This window comes from Uranotaenia lowii, chromosome 1 (genome assembly GCF_029784155.1).
Source record: "Uranotaenia lowii strain MFRU-FL chromosome 1, ASM2978415v1, whole genome shotgun sequence".
NCBI classification, from domain to species: domain Eukaryota; kingdom Metazoa; phylum Arthropoda; class Insecta; order Diptera; family Culicidae; genus Uranotaenia; species Uranotaenia lowii.
Genome location: NC_073691.1, coordinates 33066288 through 33083469, shown reverse-complemented (window position 1 = coordinate 33083469; position 17182 = coordinate 33066288). Strand labels below are relative to the sequence as shown.

Genomic DNA, 17182 nt, shown 5'->3' with positions numbered 1-17182 from the left:
TGATGTGAAGAACCATTCCGGCTTTCTTCGTTTTTCAGGTTCTAAACACCGGTAACTGAATGTCGTCGTCGTCATCGGAAGAAGTCAAGTTCGGAAGAACTTCATCGGCCCAAAGAGCTGAGTAGACTGAGCTCATTTTATTTTTTTTTCTATAGAACTGCCAATCGCTCACATTCGATGACAAAAAACTAAAATAAAAAGCGGGGTTAATTATGCATATTTATGCATAACGATATCGGAATGATACCGGGAAATAGAATATCTGTTGGTGCAGAGTTAGTTGAGTACCTAACCATTCCCTAGGGCTGGCAGAAACTGCGCTCCAGTTTGGACTCCTGGACACTCCAGGTGGCCTCTTTAGCTCAGTAGGCAGAGCGCTGGTCTTGTAAACCAGCGGTCGTGAGTTCGATTCTCACAGGAGGCAGCGGAATACTCTTTTTTATTGATAAAAACATAGTTACGAATCTTAAGAGCTATTTAAACAACAGATACAATTGAGGGAAAGAACACTAATCCTAGGTCAAATTTGTTTTGTCCTCTGAATTTTAAAGTCAGCAATTCGAAGACGATTAATTACTGCTAAATTGCACTTTCAGCAGACAACGACAAATGTTAGGACGAGTGTCAGACAGCCCTCATCATCATCTTCATCAGTTGAATTGTGTCCGGGAGCTAATCTCGATCATAAAATGGTCTCATAATAAAGAAAGAAAAAATAAACCGAAAAGCGAAAGTGTCAAGACTGATACCTTTACGTGAGCAACGGATTAGGATCTCGGATTCAGACTGGTTGGGATTTGGGAAGGGGAATCTGGGGCCAAATTACATACACACACACGGCGGCAGTGAAGTGCACCAATTTGACAGGTTTATTGTGATGTACGCTCCTATTAAGTCGAAGCGAGCTAACCCATTTACGCCGACGACGAGCTAATTACCTTCTCGTTATTTTTGCTGAATGGTCGTTGTCTACAGCATATGTTTATGTAGGCAGGATGTGATTCAAAAGATTTGTGTTTCATCTCAGTAAATATTGAACTTTATAAAAATTTATCAATGTAACTAGCTGACTCGGTAAACTTCGTTTTACCTTTAAATACATAAATCATAATAAATGTTTTATTTCATATACACGTCCTTAACTGCATCGAGCTCTCGAATCGATTTTTATGAAATTCTTAAACAAAGTGTACGACTTGTGTCCCATTTAATGTCGATTTTGTATGGTACCCTTCCATAATAAGTGAGATTCTTGAAACTATTATACAAACCATCTCCGTCCCGGTCAAAGTTAGCATTTGCTCACGCGATGTTCCTGATTTTTTCAATCCAATTTTCCATTTTGTATAACATTCGTGCATGAAAAGGTCTTAAAGATGATGCATAGAACCTGGGGCAAAGACAATTTAAAAAAAATACCTTTTTTCTTCGCTTTTAGGTGAAGTTTTAAACCTTCATGCTATGAATTGAATCTATAAACCATTTTGATATTTCTGATAAGATAGCAAGAAAATAAATTTGCTAATCCAAAATTAGCAGACTAAATAATTCAAGATTCAAGCATTTTTGTTAATAGCTGTTTTAAAGTGGTGAAAGTAAACGTTACAAGAATATTATTAAAAGCCCTCAGAGTTAATAAGCATTCTGAGAAAATGGAGACATCCGAGACATGGATATTGCTCGAGGAGGACCTGCGTACACTCGGAGTATTCGAGCGACGAGTGTTAAGAACCATCTTTGGCGGCGTACAGGAGAACGGAGTGTGGAGGCGAAGGATGAACCACGAGCTCGCGCGACTCTACGGAGAACCCAGTATCCAGAAGGTGGTGAAAGCTGGCCGGATATGCTGGGCAGGACATGTTGCGAGAATGCCGGACGACTGTCCTGCAAAACAGGTGTTCGCTACGAATCCGGTAGGAACAAGACGAGCGGGGGCGCAACGAGCGAGGTGGTTAGACCAAGTGGAGCGTGATCTGGCGAACGTGGGGTGCCCGAGAAATTGGAGAACGGTTGCTATGAACCGAGTGAATTTTAGGAATTATGTTCGTCAAGTTATGTCGTGAGACGGAATACTATGTAAATAAAATAAATAATAATAAATAATTCTGAGAAAATACGATTGTGCTTTTTTTTCGTACGCTTTATTTATTGAGGAATTAACCTTTAGTTTTCACCCTCAGACGATTGTGCTGATTCTGCATTAACATTTTGAAAATGAATTGTTTTCGGATAGGATTCGAAAAAAACATGTACTTATAATGCTGAAATTAAAATGACAACCAAAATTCTAACCAAAATAATTTAGATTTTAAAATGTTTTAAAATTCCAAATACAAAATACAACTTCAACAAACAAATGAACAAATGAAAAGTATAAGTGGTATGGTTTTCTACATTCCTAACGTACCATTTGGTAAGAAAGTTTATTTTTATAATTAAATTTCCAAGAGTTCTGACTGTTTAAAAAATGTATTTTTGTTTTTGGTTTCGAAAAATGGTGAGAAAAAAGTGTAATCTAACACAACCTAATCGTCTCGGAGATTCCAAGCGTTTGGCTGAAAAGCGTTTTTATGGCCTGGAAAAACGATTTTCGCACCATCCTGATTTGAAGCAGGCCTACTTCGAATTCATCCAGGAGTACCAGGATATGGGCCATATGAAGCTGATTGAAGATTGTCCAGATGAGCTGCGTTATTTTTTGCCCCATCACGCGGTCATCAAGCCCGAAAGCACAACGACGAAGCTGAGGGTTGTCTTTGATGCTTCGTGAATTGTCACAACGCCAGGTGTTGCCCTCAACGATGGTCTACTAGTTGGGCCCATAGTGCAAGACGATCTGTTCTCAATCGTTACCCGGTTCCGGTTGCACTAATATGCTATAATGGCAGATAAAGCTAAAATGTACCGGATGATAAACCTAGCGGAAGCAGATCAACGTTATCAGTGCATTCTTTGGAGGGACTCGCCGTTAGAACCGCTACGAATCTATAAGCTAACGACCGTTACGTACGGCACAGCAAGTGCCCCATTCTTAGCTACTCGATGCCTTCCGAAGCTGGCAGAAGATGGACTGCATAGTCACAGAGGCTAGTCTAGGATCGTAAAAAAGGATTTTTATATGGACGATGCGTTAACTGGAGTGGATACCCCAGAAGAAGGGAAACGAGCGGCGAGAGAGCTAAGCGATCTTTTAAGTTCTGTTGGATTTGTACTACGTAAATTCAACTCGAATTGTGAAGAAATATTGGCCGAGATTCCAGCTGAACTACGAAGTAGTGGAAGTACGCTAGAGCTGGATTCCTCTTCCACCGTAACCACCCTTGGCTTATTTTGGGAGCCTAGCACGGATCTATTTCATTTTCGCCCGCCTAAGTGGAGTTCCGCATCGATAATCACCAAAAGAATTGTGTTATCAGATGCCTCCAAACTGTTTGATCCTCTTGGACTGGTAGGTCCTGTCATCGTGCAAGCCTATAACGAGAGTCCCGACACACTTCCGTTTTAAGTGGGTGGCTTAAGCGCCACTTCCGGATGGAAGACCACCTACCCTGTCTTAGTTTGCCCAGCTGATGAGACTCGGTCGCGAGTTCCTGTTGATTCCCTATTTTGGGAAAGAAGCGGAAGGGTCTCCAAAAAGGGATTCGTACTTCGGCCCTTTTGAGGCCGCCCCGAAGACGAGACGAAACCCTGCAGAAATTCGAGGAAAGGGGAGTTAACTGTTGTTCGGCCCAAAGAAATACTACCAGGGTTTAAGCCGTCGTACAAGACTCCGCCCTCTACCCCGGTTTAGTGAAGGAATGATCGTGACTGGATTCGCGGCCAGCCTCCGCAGTAAATGAAGTGAACTTGAAATTACACGAACAAAAAAGAACAACTTGTAACCCCCTTTCCCAATACCTGAATTAATTGTGCATCTTCAAACTCTTATTTCTCTCGAGACTTATCGGAGCCGATTTTCATTTATGCAAAAACATTCTGTTTATTCCGTGTTTGTTTACATTTGTAGTGTGTTGCTAGACCTAAGCTTTTCCTTCTCTCTTTCTCGAACTTTTACAGGTGGTGTTCGTGGTGGAGTTGTTAGATGTTTTGTATAACGCAAATGTGTCTGATGTTCGTCTCCATTTATTATTGTTTCATGTAGAAACGGGTAACAAAGTTCCAAAATATGGCTACTTTATGCGGCTCGCCAGTCCGACTAATTTCTTAGTCTTCTCGCGCTCGCGCAACATAAATTTTGTAAAGGTTGCGGGCGACAAACGGTTCAAAGCGATCGCTGAAACAACATGTTGTTTATGTGTGAGTACTCACGTTTTCGGTCAATGATTCGTGGGGTCTTGGGCATCCATTACCTCGCCATTTTTGCTGTGCTGCGGTGAACTACTGCGGCTTTCCTGGCCTACCACTCTAGTTGACGGTCATGTGGTGGTAGCTCTGCTGCGGTGATTCAGCTACACTTTTTGGTCGGTGGATTACGGCGCAGCTAGAGAAGATGTTCTCTAGCTAGCCGTCGTGGTCTGCTGTTGGTTGACGACGACAATGAAAAATGACCGCGGTTCTCGTAGTCGCGAGGAGACCGCGGCGCGGTGGTTCTGAAGGCTTACCACTGTTTGGCTAGGGTGTTGGTGTCTGCTGGTCGGTGTGACGTTCAGGGAATCTGTCGATGCTCTTAACGACGTGGCTCGGCGTAAGACGATCTCTCCTAGGTGGCTGTAGTGGATTCTTGGCGGAATCTGTCAGGAAAACGAACTTAGTTTTACACAGCGCTCCAATTGCGCGATCATCTCCACGACATACCTTTTGGTGGACAACGCCTCTTAGCAACTGTTGCCACTTCAATACCACTTCCTAAGCTTTCTAGGTCTAGGCTATTCGAGAGAGATAATTAATTAAAGGCACTGAAAAACGAAATCACAGGTGTCCGAAATTACCAAGTCTGACTAATTTTCACGATGAAAGATCACCGATCTTGCCTATGCTAATCACCGGGAATAAATGGGTCGGGAGATCTTTTCGTCATCTGGCTTACTGGATTAGCTTAACTTCGTGACCGGAACTACCCGATCCGACTTAGTCGAATCGCGAAGTTAAACAATTAAATCCTCTCTCGCGAATTCTCGGATGGCCCTTGTCTTCCCCTTCCAAATCCGAAATTAGAAACCTATCTTTTTCTTCCGCAAACTTTTAGGTTCACAACGCATCCCGAAGGAGGTCATTCACCTGATGCAAACAAAGTCTGCCGTCGGTGGTCTACGGAAAACGGCGTCTCAAGCCACACGTTTAAAGTTGGAAGTGTGTTGGTTGATCTAAAGCCTTCAACAGCGTGCTAATGGTTTTGATGATTGTTCGTCTAGGGTGGCGCTTGAAATATGAATATCGAAATGTTTTCGTTTTCGAATTGAAATAATTTAATTTTATGCTTATTTATTTTTGTAATACTATTAAGGTTCCGAGTTATGCTAATATTTACAGTCGTTTAAGTTAAATCAATGTATTTTTGATATTGGTCTTACAAAGAAAAGGTTTTGCATTATTAACCCGTTACAAGCCAAGATCTTCATCCAATCACTTTGGCAGATCCAGTGCGGCTGGGATGAGCTCTTGACGGAATGCATGCAGAACTTCTGAGTAGAATACCGTATAAACTTTTTGTCACTCGATTGTTTTTCTATTCCACGTTGGGTGGGATTCGCTCGAATTTGTGAGGCACAACTTACACGGAGAAGGTGTACGGAGGATGCCTGTATCTACGTTGCATCCACGAAGATGGTTCCGCCTCGGTGCGATTATTGTTATCCAAGTCCAGAGTCGCTCCGATTGAAGATCTCAAAAGGAAAAAAACGAAAGCAGTCCATTCCCAGGCTTGAACTGTCGTCTGCACTCTTGTTGAGTCATTTGTACGAGAAATTTTGCAAATCTACGTCCATTGACGTTCAGAGCTTTTTTGGACTGATTCTACTATCGTGAAGTGTTGGTTGGCATCCGTTCCATCTCGCTGGCAAGCCTTTGTGGCAAACCGAGTCTCCGAAATCCAGCATTTGACGAAAAAGGGAAGCTGGCATCATGTTCCTGGTTCTGAAAACCCGGCTGACATCATTTCCCGTGGGATGACCCCTGTTCAACTCCAATATCAGCCGCTTTGGTTTGAAGGGCCACTTTGGTTGAAGCAAACCCGTGACACTTGGCCTGAGGTGAATGAAATGACACCAGAACAGTTTGATAAAACTACGTTGGAAGAAAAAGTATCAGTATCGTTACCCGTTCAAGGCGTTGAACCGAATGAATTGTTTTCTTTGAAGTCTAAGTTCTCGCAGTTAGTGCGCTAAGTATCCTGGTTTCAACGTTTCCGCCACAATTCCCAAAAGAAAAATCGAACGTCTCGAAAGACGGGCAATCTTTCCTTCGAAGAGCTCAATGGAGCAAAGAAAATCCTGGTCAAAGTGGCTCAAAGTGAATGCTTTAGCCAAGAAATCAAAGATTTGGACAAATCAAAGGAAGTCAGAACTTCATCGAGGATTTGCAGGCTAAATCCACGTTTCGTAGACGGAATACTTTTGGTCGGCGGCAGGTTAGCGAATGCCCCTGTGTCTGAAAATCGTAAGCATGCAGTAATTCTGGACCACCACCATCCGCTTTCTGCCATGATTGTCCAACACTATCACGATTCCCTCTACCACGCTGGGCAGCAGCTTCTCATCGCCAGTGTTCGTGGAAAATTCTGGATCACCAGTCTTCGTGGTTTGGCGCGGAAAACCATCCATAGTTGCATCAAATGCTTCAGAGCAAAACCGAAGATTCTCGAGCAGCTTATGGCAGATCTACCACCGGTACGCGTCAATCCAGCACCCCCATTTCTGAAAGTGGGAGTAGATTACTGCGGCCCATTTGCGCTAACTTATCCCCATCGTCGTGGTTCTCCTATCAAGTGCTTCGTATCCATTTTCGTGTGCCTAGTTACCAAGGCAGTCCACTTGGAGCTAGTCGCTGACCTCAGTACCGGAAGTTTTTTGGGAGCCTTGAAGAGATTTGTTGGCAGACGAGGAAAACCGAATCTCATCATGTGCGACAATGGGCGGAACTTTGTCGGGGCTACTCGAGAGTTTTGAATTCACGCCCTCTTACCCCCTTGAGCGATGATCCTGACGATTTCGAAGCCCTCACTCCTGGGCATTTTTTAACACAACGTCCGCTTATCGCTCTCGAAGAACCAGATCTGGAGGATACCTCAGACAACCGTCTGAGCATGTGGCAGAAGTCGACGAAGTATACCCAGTTAGTTTGGAAGAAATGGTCCAAACCATACCTCTCAGATCTCCAAACCAGAACTAAGTGGACCAGAAAAAGGGACAACATATCCAAGGGTACGATGGTGCTGGTTGTGAACGAGCAAATATCGCCATTGCGATGGCCATTGGGACGAGTAACCGACGTTTTCCGAGGTCCTGATGGAAATATCCGAGTCGTAAATGTGCGAACGAAAGACGGCATCTACGGAAGAGCGATATCCAAGATATGTGTTCTTCCAATGCCGAATAACCCTCCAAACGCCGATGGGGAGAATTAATTCTCCTTCAACGAAAGTGCTGGAGCACCTGCGGGAGTCGGATGGCTCCCGCAGTCCAGTTAAGTATTTTTTCCATAATGATATTCGAAAAAGCTCAGAGAATGTTTCGTCCTCCAGTTGTCGTCCACCCGGACCCGCAGGGTCGGGTCCATCCACTGAAGAAGTTGCCAAGAGAACACCGTTATCCACACCGAACACTACACATCTGGTTCAAGCATGAGGGCTCAACTTTCGGAAAATGCATGGTCGATATGTGGTGTCCTGTGAATCGTTTGGTTTCCTTTTTGAATTAATGCAGATCAAGTTTGATAATCACGCACGCTGTTCGGGGTACTGATCAACCTCCAAGCAACATGCAATGTTCTTGTACCATCGCCAGAGTACGGTTCTTATCAGGTCAAACCATCAGCAATCGAAGACGGTAAAGCTCACCGTTACCTCTCCAGCCAGCATCCAAGCGAGGCCTTCACAGCGACATCACCTCGACATCTCCACGACATCAGCATCACTTCACCAATCTCAGAGCCATCGAGCGTCGTCACAGCAGCAGGGGGCGGAAGCGGAGGCCTTTGGCCTCCGTTCCAGGCAAGTCGCTTAAATGTTAATCATTTCCTATTAAAAAGCTCCCTAAATATGATTTCATGTGGCGATCGATGAGGCGTCCGCCGTTCCCGAAAGTGGTCCCACCGATGGTCGTTACACCCCAGAGCCCGAAGGTCGTCGGAATTTAAGCCGGTCCGAGTCCGGAACCAGAAGAAGGTCCAAAGAATCCAATCCACACAGCATCGAAAGGTCCGTTCGGTGTCCCAAGCAGATAACCGTAGCGTATTAGAAGACGGTGCCCACCACTGACGAAGCAACAGCAGCACAAAGGTTATATACAGTCCACATCGAGGTCCTGTCTAGCCAGCGATCCAGCGTGGCATCCCGGGTCCGTTCCAGCAGTGAAGCAACGAGGAGACGAAAATGCAACAGTTGCAGTTTCAAAAATGCATCCATGCAATCCAACTATTGTACAATTGTGAAATTGAAGAAGCACACAGAAATCGAAGTATTAGAACGTAGTAGGTTCAGAAATCGATTATCCTAGTTAGAAAATGTATTCAGTAGAATTTGTAATTATTGAAATCAGATAGATTCCTATTTAGGCGGCCTGCGTATGTTTAAGCCAAATTATTGTAGCCACCCTAGTTCACTACTACTGGTCTTGTAGTACTCTACGAGATCAGAGTAGATCCCCTTTGTCTACTTAGATAGATAAGGCACTCACAAGAAGGCCTTTCCCAACACTATTGTATACTCTAGCTAGGTTCTACTGAATAGAAGTTAGAAGAATAAAGTAGTTCCGATTTAACCATCGCCGCGTTCACTCGAATAAATAGTTTTCTTTTAACCCGCAAATAAAAAGTGTGTGCTCTACTTCAAACCAGTTAGACTTTTTTAGTGAACCTATCACACTCGCGAGTGCAGTGACCCCAATCCAGAAACCTGCATGAAATTAAAGTTCGGAACGCGACCAAACCCAGAATCGCCCTTATGTGCGCGAACAGTCATTTTTGTCATTTTTGTCATTTTTGTCATTTTTGTCATTTTTTTCATTTTTGTCATTTTTGTCATTTTTGTCATTTTTGTCATTTTTGTCATTTTTGTCATTTTTGTCATTTTTGTCATTTTTGTCATTTTTGTCATTTTTGTCATTTTTGTCATTTTTGTCATTTTTGTCATTTTTGTCATTTTTGTCATTTTTGTCATTTTTGTCATTTTTGTCATTTTTGTCATTTTTGTCATTTTTGTCATTCTTGTCATTTTTGTCATTTTTGTCATTTTTGTCATTTTTGTCATTTTTGTCATTTTTGTCATTTTTGTCATTTTTGTCATTTTTGTCATTTTTGTCATTTTTGCAATTTTTGTAATTTTTGTCATTTTTGTCATTTTTGTCATTTTTGTCATTTTGTCATTTTTGTCATTTTTGTCATTTTTGTCATTTTTGTCATTTTTGTCATTTTTGTCATTTTTGTCATTTTTGTCATTTTTGTCATTTTTGTCATTTTTGTCATTTTTGTCATTTTTGTCATTTTTGTATCATTTTCGTGTTATTGTTATGCGATTTTTGTGTCTTGTTTTTAAATTTTTTGTTATATTTGTAATTTGCTACATTGAGGCGTCATTTTTGTGACATTTTTTTTTGTTATTTCTTTTGTCATTTTGTGTCAGTACTATTTGATATTTGTGAATGATTTTTGTTTCATTTTGTGTAATTTTTGTCTCATTTTGTGTAATTTTTGTCATTTTTGTTATTTTTGTCATTTCTGTCATTTTTGTCATTTTGTGTAATATAGTAATTCAATTTTGGCTTTTTCGGTCTTGGATGTAGATCAAACAACGATGGTTTTTGAAATACAACGATCAAACGGATATAGATCAAACAACGATGGTATATCAAAAACCATCGTTGTTTGATCACATCCAAGACCGAAAAAGCCAAAATTAAATTACTATATATCATTCCCGGTCGAAAACATAAACCTAAATTTTGTGTAATTTTTAACATTTTTGACATTTTTGGCATTTTGTAATTTTTGTCATTTTTGTCATTCCTTGCTCTGGATCAAACGCTTATTAATTATTTTTTTGGTTTTCATTCGAAGTGATCGTTAGAATCATTTATTATAATGAAACTTCAGTTGAATGCTGATTGTTAAATTTCTTATTTTCAAAATATTTTCATAGAGTTTGATCACGTTTTGATCCTCAAGAAAATGGGTTTAAAACACGCCACGATTACAAGTTGTTCAAACTCCACCACTTTTGAGCCTAACTTTTCCTCGATTGCCTGCAGCCAGGAACAGTTGAGTGGATTGCGATCGAGTTCAACTGTTAAGAGATAAATCGATGCTGGAAATTCCAACATAGAGAGATTGTTTCCAGACAGTATCATTTCGCTTAGCTTGGGCATGATTAGCGAATTTGGCGATGGAAAACTTTCAATTAGATTGTTTGCTACACTTAAGAACTCCAGTGATGGTAGAGTGATCAATTTGCTCGATGATAAGGTCTTTATTTTATTACCATGGAGGTCAATTCTTTTGAGATAATAAAGACCATGCAAAACCTCAAAATCGATTGTGTGAATCAAGGAGTTAGTAATTTCCAGCACCTCAAGACGTCTGAAGTGTTTTATCGGAGGTATTTCAGTGAGCAAATTTTCGTCGAGAGTGATTTTTCGCAACTTTGGAAGATTCCAGTGCTTTGAATCAATCGTCTTGAGTTCACACCTAACGATTTCAAGAGTTCGTAGCGACATCAGTTTAACAGGAAAATGTGAATGTAGGTGCAGTCTGACGTTCCCTGCAAAAAATTCTTTCAATTTGGCATAGGCGTTTAGATCACTCATATTCAAGTTAACGGTGTAAGCGTCATGTAGCATCAGGGTTTCCATGCTGTTCAAGCTGATGATCTCAACGTCTAGAGTGTTAGATTGTGTAGGCATTATCGAGCGAAATTCACTGGAGTTAGAAGCGAGGAAACCAATTGGAAGACAGTCACCTATCGCTAGCACCAACATTCGATTGGATATCCGGTGAAATGGCCCTTCAAAATCGATCACTTCCATTCGATCAGCTGCAGCTATCATACATTCCAATGCATTCCGCGGAATCGAGGTCACAAAAACGTTTTTGGACCCAATAACTTGCAAATACCGTTGGCTTTCATGAGGTGGTGTATCTTTAAAGCCCAGAAGTCTGCAATCGGTCTCAGTAAAATCACAGGTCCTTGGAAATGGCCTAGGTTGGAAAAGAACTGTTAAAATATCAAAAATATAGGTCAGTATTTGCACGAACCGAATACCTTTTGTCGTCTGCCGTGCTCATCCTCCAACCGATAAAAAGCACACAAAATGTCGCCGTGATAAGCATTGTTGCGTTTATGAAGGAATTCGTTCGAATCAGTTACAATAGTATCGGAAAACAACTGTCGCTGATCATTAACGGTTCTCGTACCAAATGTGGGGAAAACTGGCTTCTAAAAATAGACTGTCATTAAGTTGGAATGCTTTTAATGTTGTGTGTTGTTAAAAACAATAAACTGCATTCAGCGTCAGTCAGAATTGGAAACCGCGTACGACAACATAAACACGATACTCTTGGATTACAAGTTCCACCTTTCTTGTCTAATGTTCTAGCAGCGTCGATTCTCTGTCACGAAGGGCGAGCCAAGATTAATACTGCCAAAAAATGATTCGGTATCATCGGTCCAATGATATTCCGCTCGAGCAACTCGAGGGTTTCCAGATCCCAGTGATTTTCCAAACGAAAGCATATAAATATAAACACGATACTCCACTGTGAATTTCTCATCGGAAACAATGCCATTATCAGTCTAATGTTCTAGGTATAAAACTATAGACAAATCAATTTTTTCCAATCCACATTTTCTCAATGATCTTAGGGAAACATATTCACTTAAGAACAGATTCAAAAACACTGTAAATAAAAAAAAACTCATAAACATTTTTTATTTTCAAACCATCAAAAAAACATAACTCACTTTGTTTAATATAATCGATCACACTTCTAAACTTGTTAACAATCATGTCGCGTTGATGCTGATGAAAGTGGGTCGAAAACATATGGGCTCGCTCACGGAATAATATTGATGGACCTTCAAAGCAAGCTTGTTTTCGTTTGCCCTCAGCCAGGAACAGTTGAGTGGATTGGAATCGATTTTAACAAACTGCAGATTATTCCAATGGGAAAGCTCCAAACTTGAGAGCTGGTTGTTATTTGCGAGTAGCTCGGTCAACTGGGGCAAGATCAGCCGATTTTCCGAAAGAAAACTTTCGAATGATTTGAAAGCTACATCAAGCAGATACAAAGACGGAAGAGTAATCGACCTGCTCGAAGATAAGGTTTTGATTTTGTTAGAAGTGAGCTCCAATCTTTTCAGATGATCTAGACCATCGAACGCCTCCATATCCACTGATTGAATTGAGCCGCCTGTCAGTTCCAGCACTTCAAGACGTTTGAAATGCTTTAGCGGAGGCAATTCAGTGAATAAAGTATCTTTTAAATACAATTCTCTCAATTCCGGTAGACTCCAGTGCTCAAAATCTTTCGCTTGGAGATAACGACTGCTAATAGAAAGAACTCGTAGCGATTTCAGCATGACTGGAGAGTGTGATTCTAGGTAAACATTGTCCCTTGTCGCATAAATTCGATGCAATTTCTCATAAGCGTTAAGGTCACTCATTCTTATATTAATATGCCAAAAAGTACTTATTATCAATTCTTGCATAGTTTTCAACTTAATCGCCTCGAAGTGTAGATTCGTGGGTTGTTTGGACACAATCGACTGGAATTCACTGGAGTTCGAAGAGTAAAATCCTCTAGGCGGACAGACTCCAATTGCGAGCATTAGCATACGGTTCGATTCCAGAAAAAATGGACCATCAAAATCGATCACTTCTATCCGATCGGCTGCCAACATCAAACATTCCAACTCTAAGGGTGAAATAAAAGCTAGCGCTATGTCTTTTGACCCCTGCACCTGCAGATAGCTTGAAACTTCTGGAGAAAGTTCGTAATCCGTGGAATAATTAGAGCAATCGGCCTCAATCAACTTACAGGATTTAAGGTCGAAGCTGAAGGAAATGGATAAAAAGTTTAGTAATCTATGATAAGGTACACATAAGTTCAACTGGAAGGTAACCTTTTGTCATCAGCCAAGCTCAATGACCCGATGAGTAGCGCACAGAAAAACTCTACAAGTGTCGTTTGGGTACGCATCGGTGCTCACGCGAATCAGTCCTACAAAAGAATCAGAATACGACTAACGAGGATCATTAGCTGCCCGTTGTCAATAGCCGGGGCATGATAAGTGACTGAAAGTAGACTACCCCTCATTGGAGTGGCTTTGAACCTTGGAGTTTCAAGCCTTATTGGGAAAAATCGTGGTTTTTCTAAATTGAAAAAACATGAGAAGATAAACACCATACTCTAGAATGTATGAGATTAATGTACTGTCAAACCTCAAGTTAAAATGAGCTAAGGCATGTCTTTGGTCTTGAAACTATTAAGATGTTGAGGGTTTTTCGGAGGGAAGAACCGGGTTCGAGAAGGTACCAGGAGATTCAGTAATCCGGATCAGGTAGTGAGCCATCTACACCTTTCAAATGTCAAAATGATTGTCCATTGCTTAAGGAAGGTAGTTAAAATTATAAACAATCTTACGGTTTAGCTACTGACAACCGATGTAAGTGGCCACGTAAGCCTAGAATGACCGGTGAAATAAGAAGATGAATGCAGTAAAAAGAGTGGGGTCAGCACAAACTCACCTTGGTTATCATCGCCGTACTTCATACGATTTGAAGATCAGAAAATAAACACTCTATTTCGAAAATTAGAGAGCTATTAGCCCTGAAAAATTTGAGGTAAACGTATCGTTCCATCTTTTCATACATCGGCAGACGATAGAAATGAAAACACGATACTCTAGTATGAACTTTTTATCGGATGCAAAAATTTTACTTCATGTATGAATTCGAAGGTTCATGGACGTTAAGAGTAAGAGTTCTTGTTTCGGACACTTGAAATCATTATATGTCAAATTTCTTCTTTCCGTTTAAATGAGTTTGACAGATACCAACAATATTGCAATCTTGACCCGGTCCACACCAATCATGCAAAACATTACTTGGTTTATGGTTGAGTACCATGTCAACATGAAGGTTTACTGCCTTGGAGTGGGCTGTGTTTGGGAAATTTTAAATCATGAGTTGACTGGAATTACATATAAATTGATTCAAAATGGTGAAACATCATTTTCACGGCAAGCAGACAACCAGATATGTATGACACTGGTAAAAAGCTTAACAAATGGCTAACTGGGGAAGGTGAACACGATACTCAGGCGTGAAAGCTCAGGCGGCAATGAGAACTAATTGATTGAAGCCGAAATAACTCAAAGCACTAATATGTGTTGTTATGCGAGTTAGGTGAGCTATTCATAAGAAGAAAAAACTTCCGAACGCTCGACAGTTGTACCGTTGTCTGATTTTTGGGACTGCCAACCCTATTTTTGGAGTTGCCTGCCTAGTGCTTCCTTACTATTCTGGTGAGTCTTTTGAGTCTTTTGAATCTTTTGAGTCTTTTGAGTCTTTTGAGTCGTTTGAGTCGTTTGAGTCGTTTGAGTCTTTTGAGTCGTTTTAGTATTTTGAGGCTTTTGAGTATGCTGAGTCTGTTGAGTCATTTGAGTCTTTTGAGTCTTTTGAGTCTATTGAGTACTTTGAGTGTTTTGAGTCTTTTGATTCTTTTCAGTCTTTTGAGTATTTTGAGTCTTTTGAGTCTTTTAAGTCTGTTGAGTCTTTTGACTCTTTTGATTGTTTTGAGTTTTTTGATACTTTTCAAAGTTTTGAGTCCTTTGATTTTTTTGAGTCTTTTCAGTCTTTTGAGTCTTTTGAGTATTTTGAGTCGTTTGAGTCTTTTGAGTCTTTGAGTCTTTTGAGTCTTTTGAGTCTTTTGAGTCTTTTGAGTCTTTTGAGTCTTTTGAGTCTTTTGAGTCTTTTGAATCTTTTGAGTCTTTTGAGTCTCTTGAGTCTTTTGAGTCTTTTGAGTCTCTTGAGTCTTTTGAGTCTTTTGAGTCTTTTGAGTCTTTTGAGTCTTTTGAGTCTTTTGAGTCTTTTGAGTCTTGAGTCTTTTGAGTCTTTTGAATCTTTTGAGTCTTTTGAGTCTTTTGAGTCTTTTGAGTCTTTTGAGTCTTTTTAGTCTTTTGAGTCTTTTGTGTCTTTTGAGTCTTTTGAGTCTTTTGAGTCTTTTGAGTCTTTTGAGTCTTTTGAGTCATTTGAGTCTTTTGAGTCTTTTGAGTCATTTCAGTCTTTTGAGTCTTTTGAGTCTTTTGAGTCTTTTTGAGTCTTTTTGAGTCTTTTGAGTCTTCTGAGTTTTTTGAGTCTTTGAGTATTTTGAGTCTTTTGAGTCTTTTGAGTCTTTTGAGTCTTTTGAGTCTTTTGAGTCTTTTGAGTCTTTTGAGTCTTTTGAGTCTTTTGAGTCTTTTGAGTCTTTTGAGTCTTTTGAGTCTTTTGAGTCTTTTGAGTCTTTTGAGTCTTTTGAGTCTTTTGAGTCTTTTGAGTCTTTTGAGTCTTTTGAGTCTTTTGAGTCTTTTGAGTCTTTTGAGTCTTTTGAGTCTTTTGAGTCTTTTGAGTCTTTTGAGTCTTTTGAGTCTTTTGAGTCTTTTGAGTCTTTTGAGTCTTTTGAGTCTTTTGATTCTTTTGAGTCTTTTGAGTCTTTTGAGTCTTTTGAGTCTTTTGAGTCTTTTGAGTCTTTTGAGTCTTTTGAGTCTTTTGGGTTATTTTAGTCTTTTGAGTCTTGGAGTATTTTGAGTCTTTTGAGTCTTTTGTGTCTTTTGTGTCTTTTGAGTCTTTTGAGTCTTTTAAAAAATGATCAATATAGAATGGCTACGTAAATATTGTTTTAGTTAATCCAAGAAGTCTTACTCTTTCTCTAATCAGTCAATGATTAGATATATGTCTTTATTTAAGATTTCCGCTGCGGATTCTCAGTCTGTTTCATTGTTGTTCTTCATTTTTGTTGATATCCAATTTAAATTTTTACCATCAAGTTTATTAAATTAATTTGTTTTCCAAACTGGCTAGTGAACTGTAGACAATATGCAACTCGAGACCCCATGCACCCAACCTTCGGGTAGTGGTCATATCACCTCTTGTCTTTAACTCCGATTGTTCGGAATTGTAGAACGAAAACTATTTTTCGTAGCAGCTTGTAATACAGCAGCTCAAACTGTAAATTTTATTGTATATAATTAGTGATCGTAAATATTTTTAATGTGTATTAATACCTACAATTTAAGTTTCCTTGTACAATTTTAAATGTTCTGTGTTTAGTGCGTGTTTGTCGGAAAGAGCAGTTTCCTAATTTTAAGAATTATGAAAGATTAACAAATGAAATTAAGCACTTTTTTAGCCAACTTACTTATTTCGGTATTTCGGATTCGCTACTTTTCCACTGCTTTTATGGAGGTGACCAAAAATGACTTGCGATAATAACCCCGGTCGGAGGTATAGGTAGATCCAGTTGGCCCGAAGAGCTACCTCGCAGAAAATGGTTCGGGGTCAACGATTCGGGCTCATCCTAATCCTGCGGCAGATAGACAAAGGGACGAGTATTGACGATCTCTTCGGCTTTAGTTATTACTGTGAGCAGAATCTCGTCGGTCATTCGGCTTCCGGATGTCAGCATGGCCATAGCAGCTTTCGCCCCCCATGTGTGGGACGGATGGCGGATTGAAGCTCCAACGGGTCCTCGCATTTGTGAACACATTTGCAGAAGCGGTGTCGATGCGTTTTAATTGTTCTTGCAGTTCCTTACTGGCGGCCTTCAGATTGGTTCCGTTATCGGAGAAGAATGTAACAGGAGGCCCACGGCGCAGGAATCATGTGAATAACACAATCCAACGTTTTTCTGATCGACGTCCGACAGTCACCTCGATTGGCCCAAAATAGTCCACACCAACATAGCTAAACGGCTTCAAATAGTGCGTAATACGTTCGACAGGAAGTGGGGCCATTCTTGCTGGTCTCGGTCGGGATTTTCGAACTGCACACCACTG

At 40.5% G+C, this 17182-nt stretch overlaps 1 non-coding gene across 1 annotated transcript; it reads left to right on the top strand.

Moving 5' to 3' along the window:
• The first annotated feature begins 351 nt into the window (after window positions 1–351).
• Window positions 352–424, top strand: Trnat-ugu (transfer RNA threonine (anticodon UGU)). Its single transcript has one exon. It is a non-coding gene; the product is annotated as a tRNA-Thr (tRNA).
• The last annotated feature ends 16758 nt before the right edge of the window (window positions 425–17182 follow it).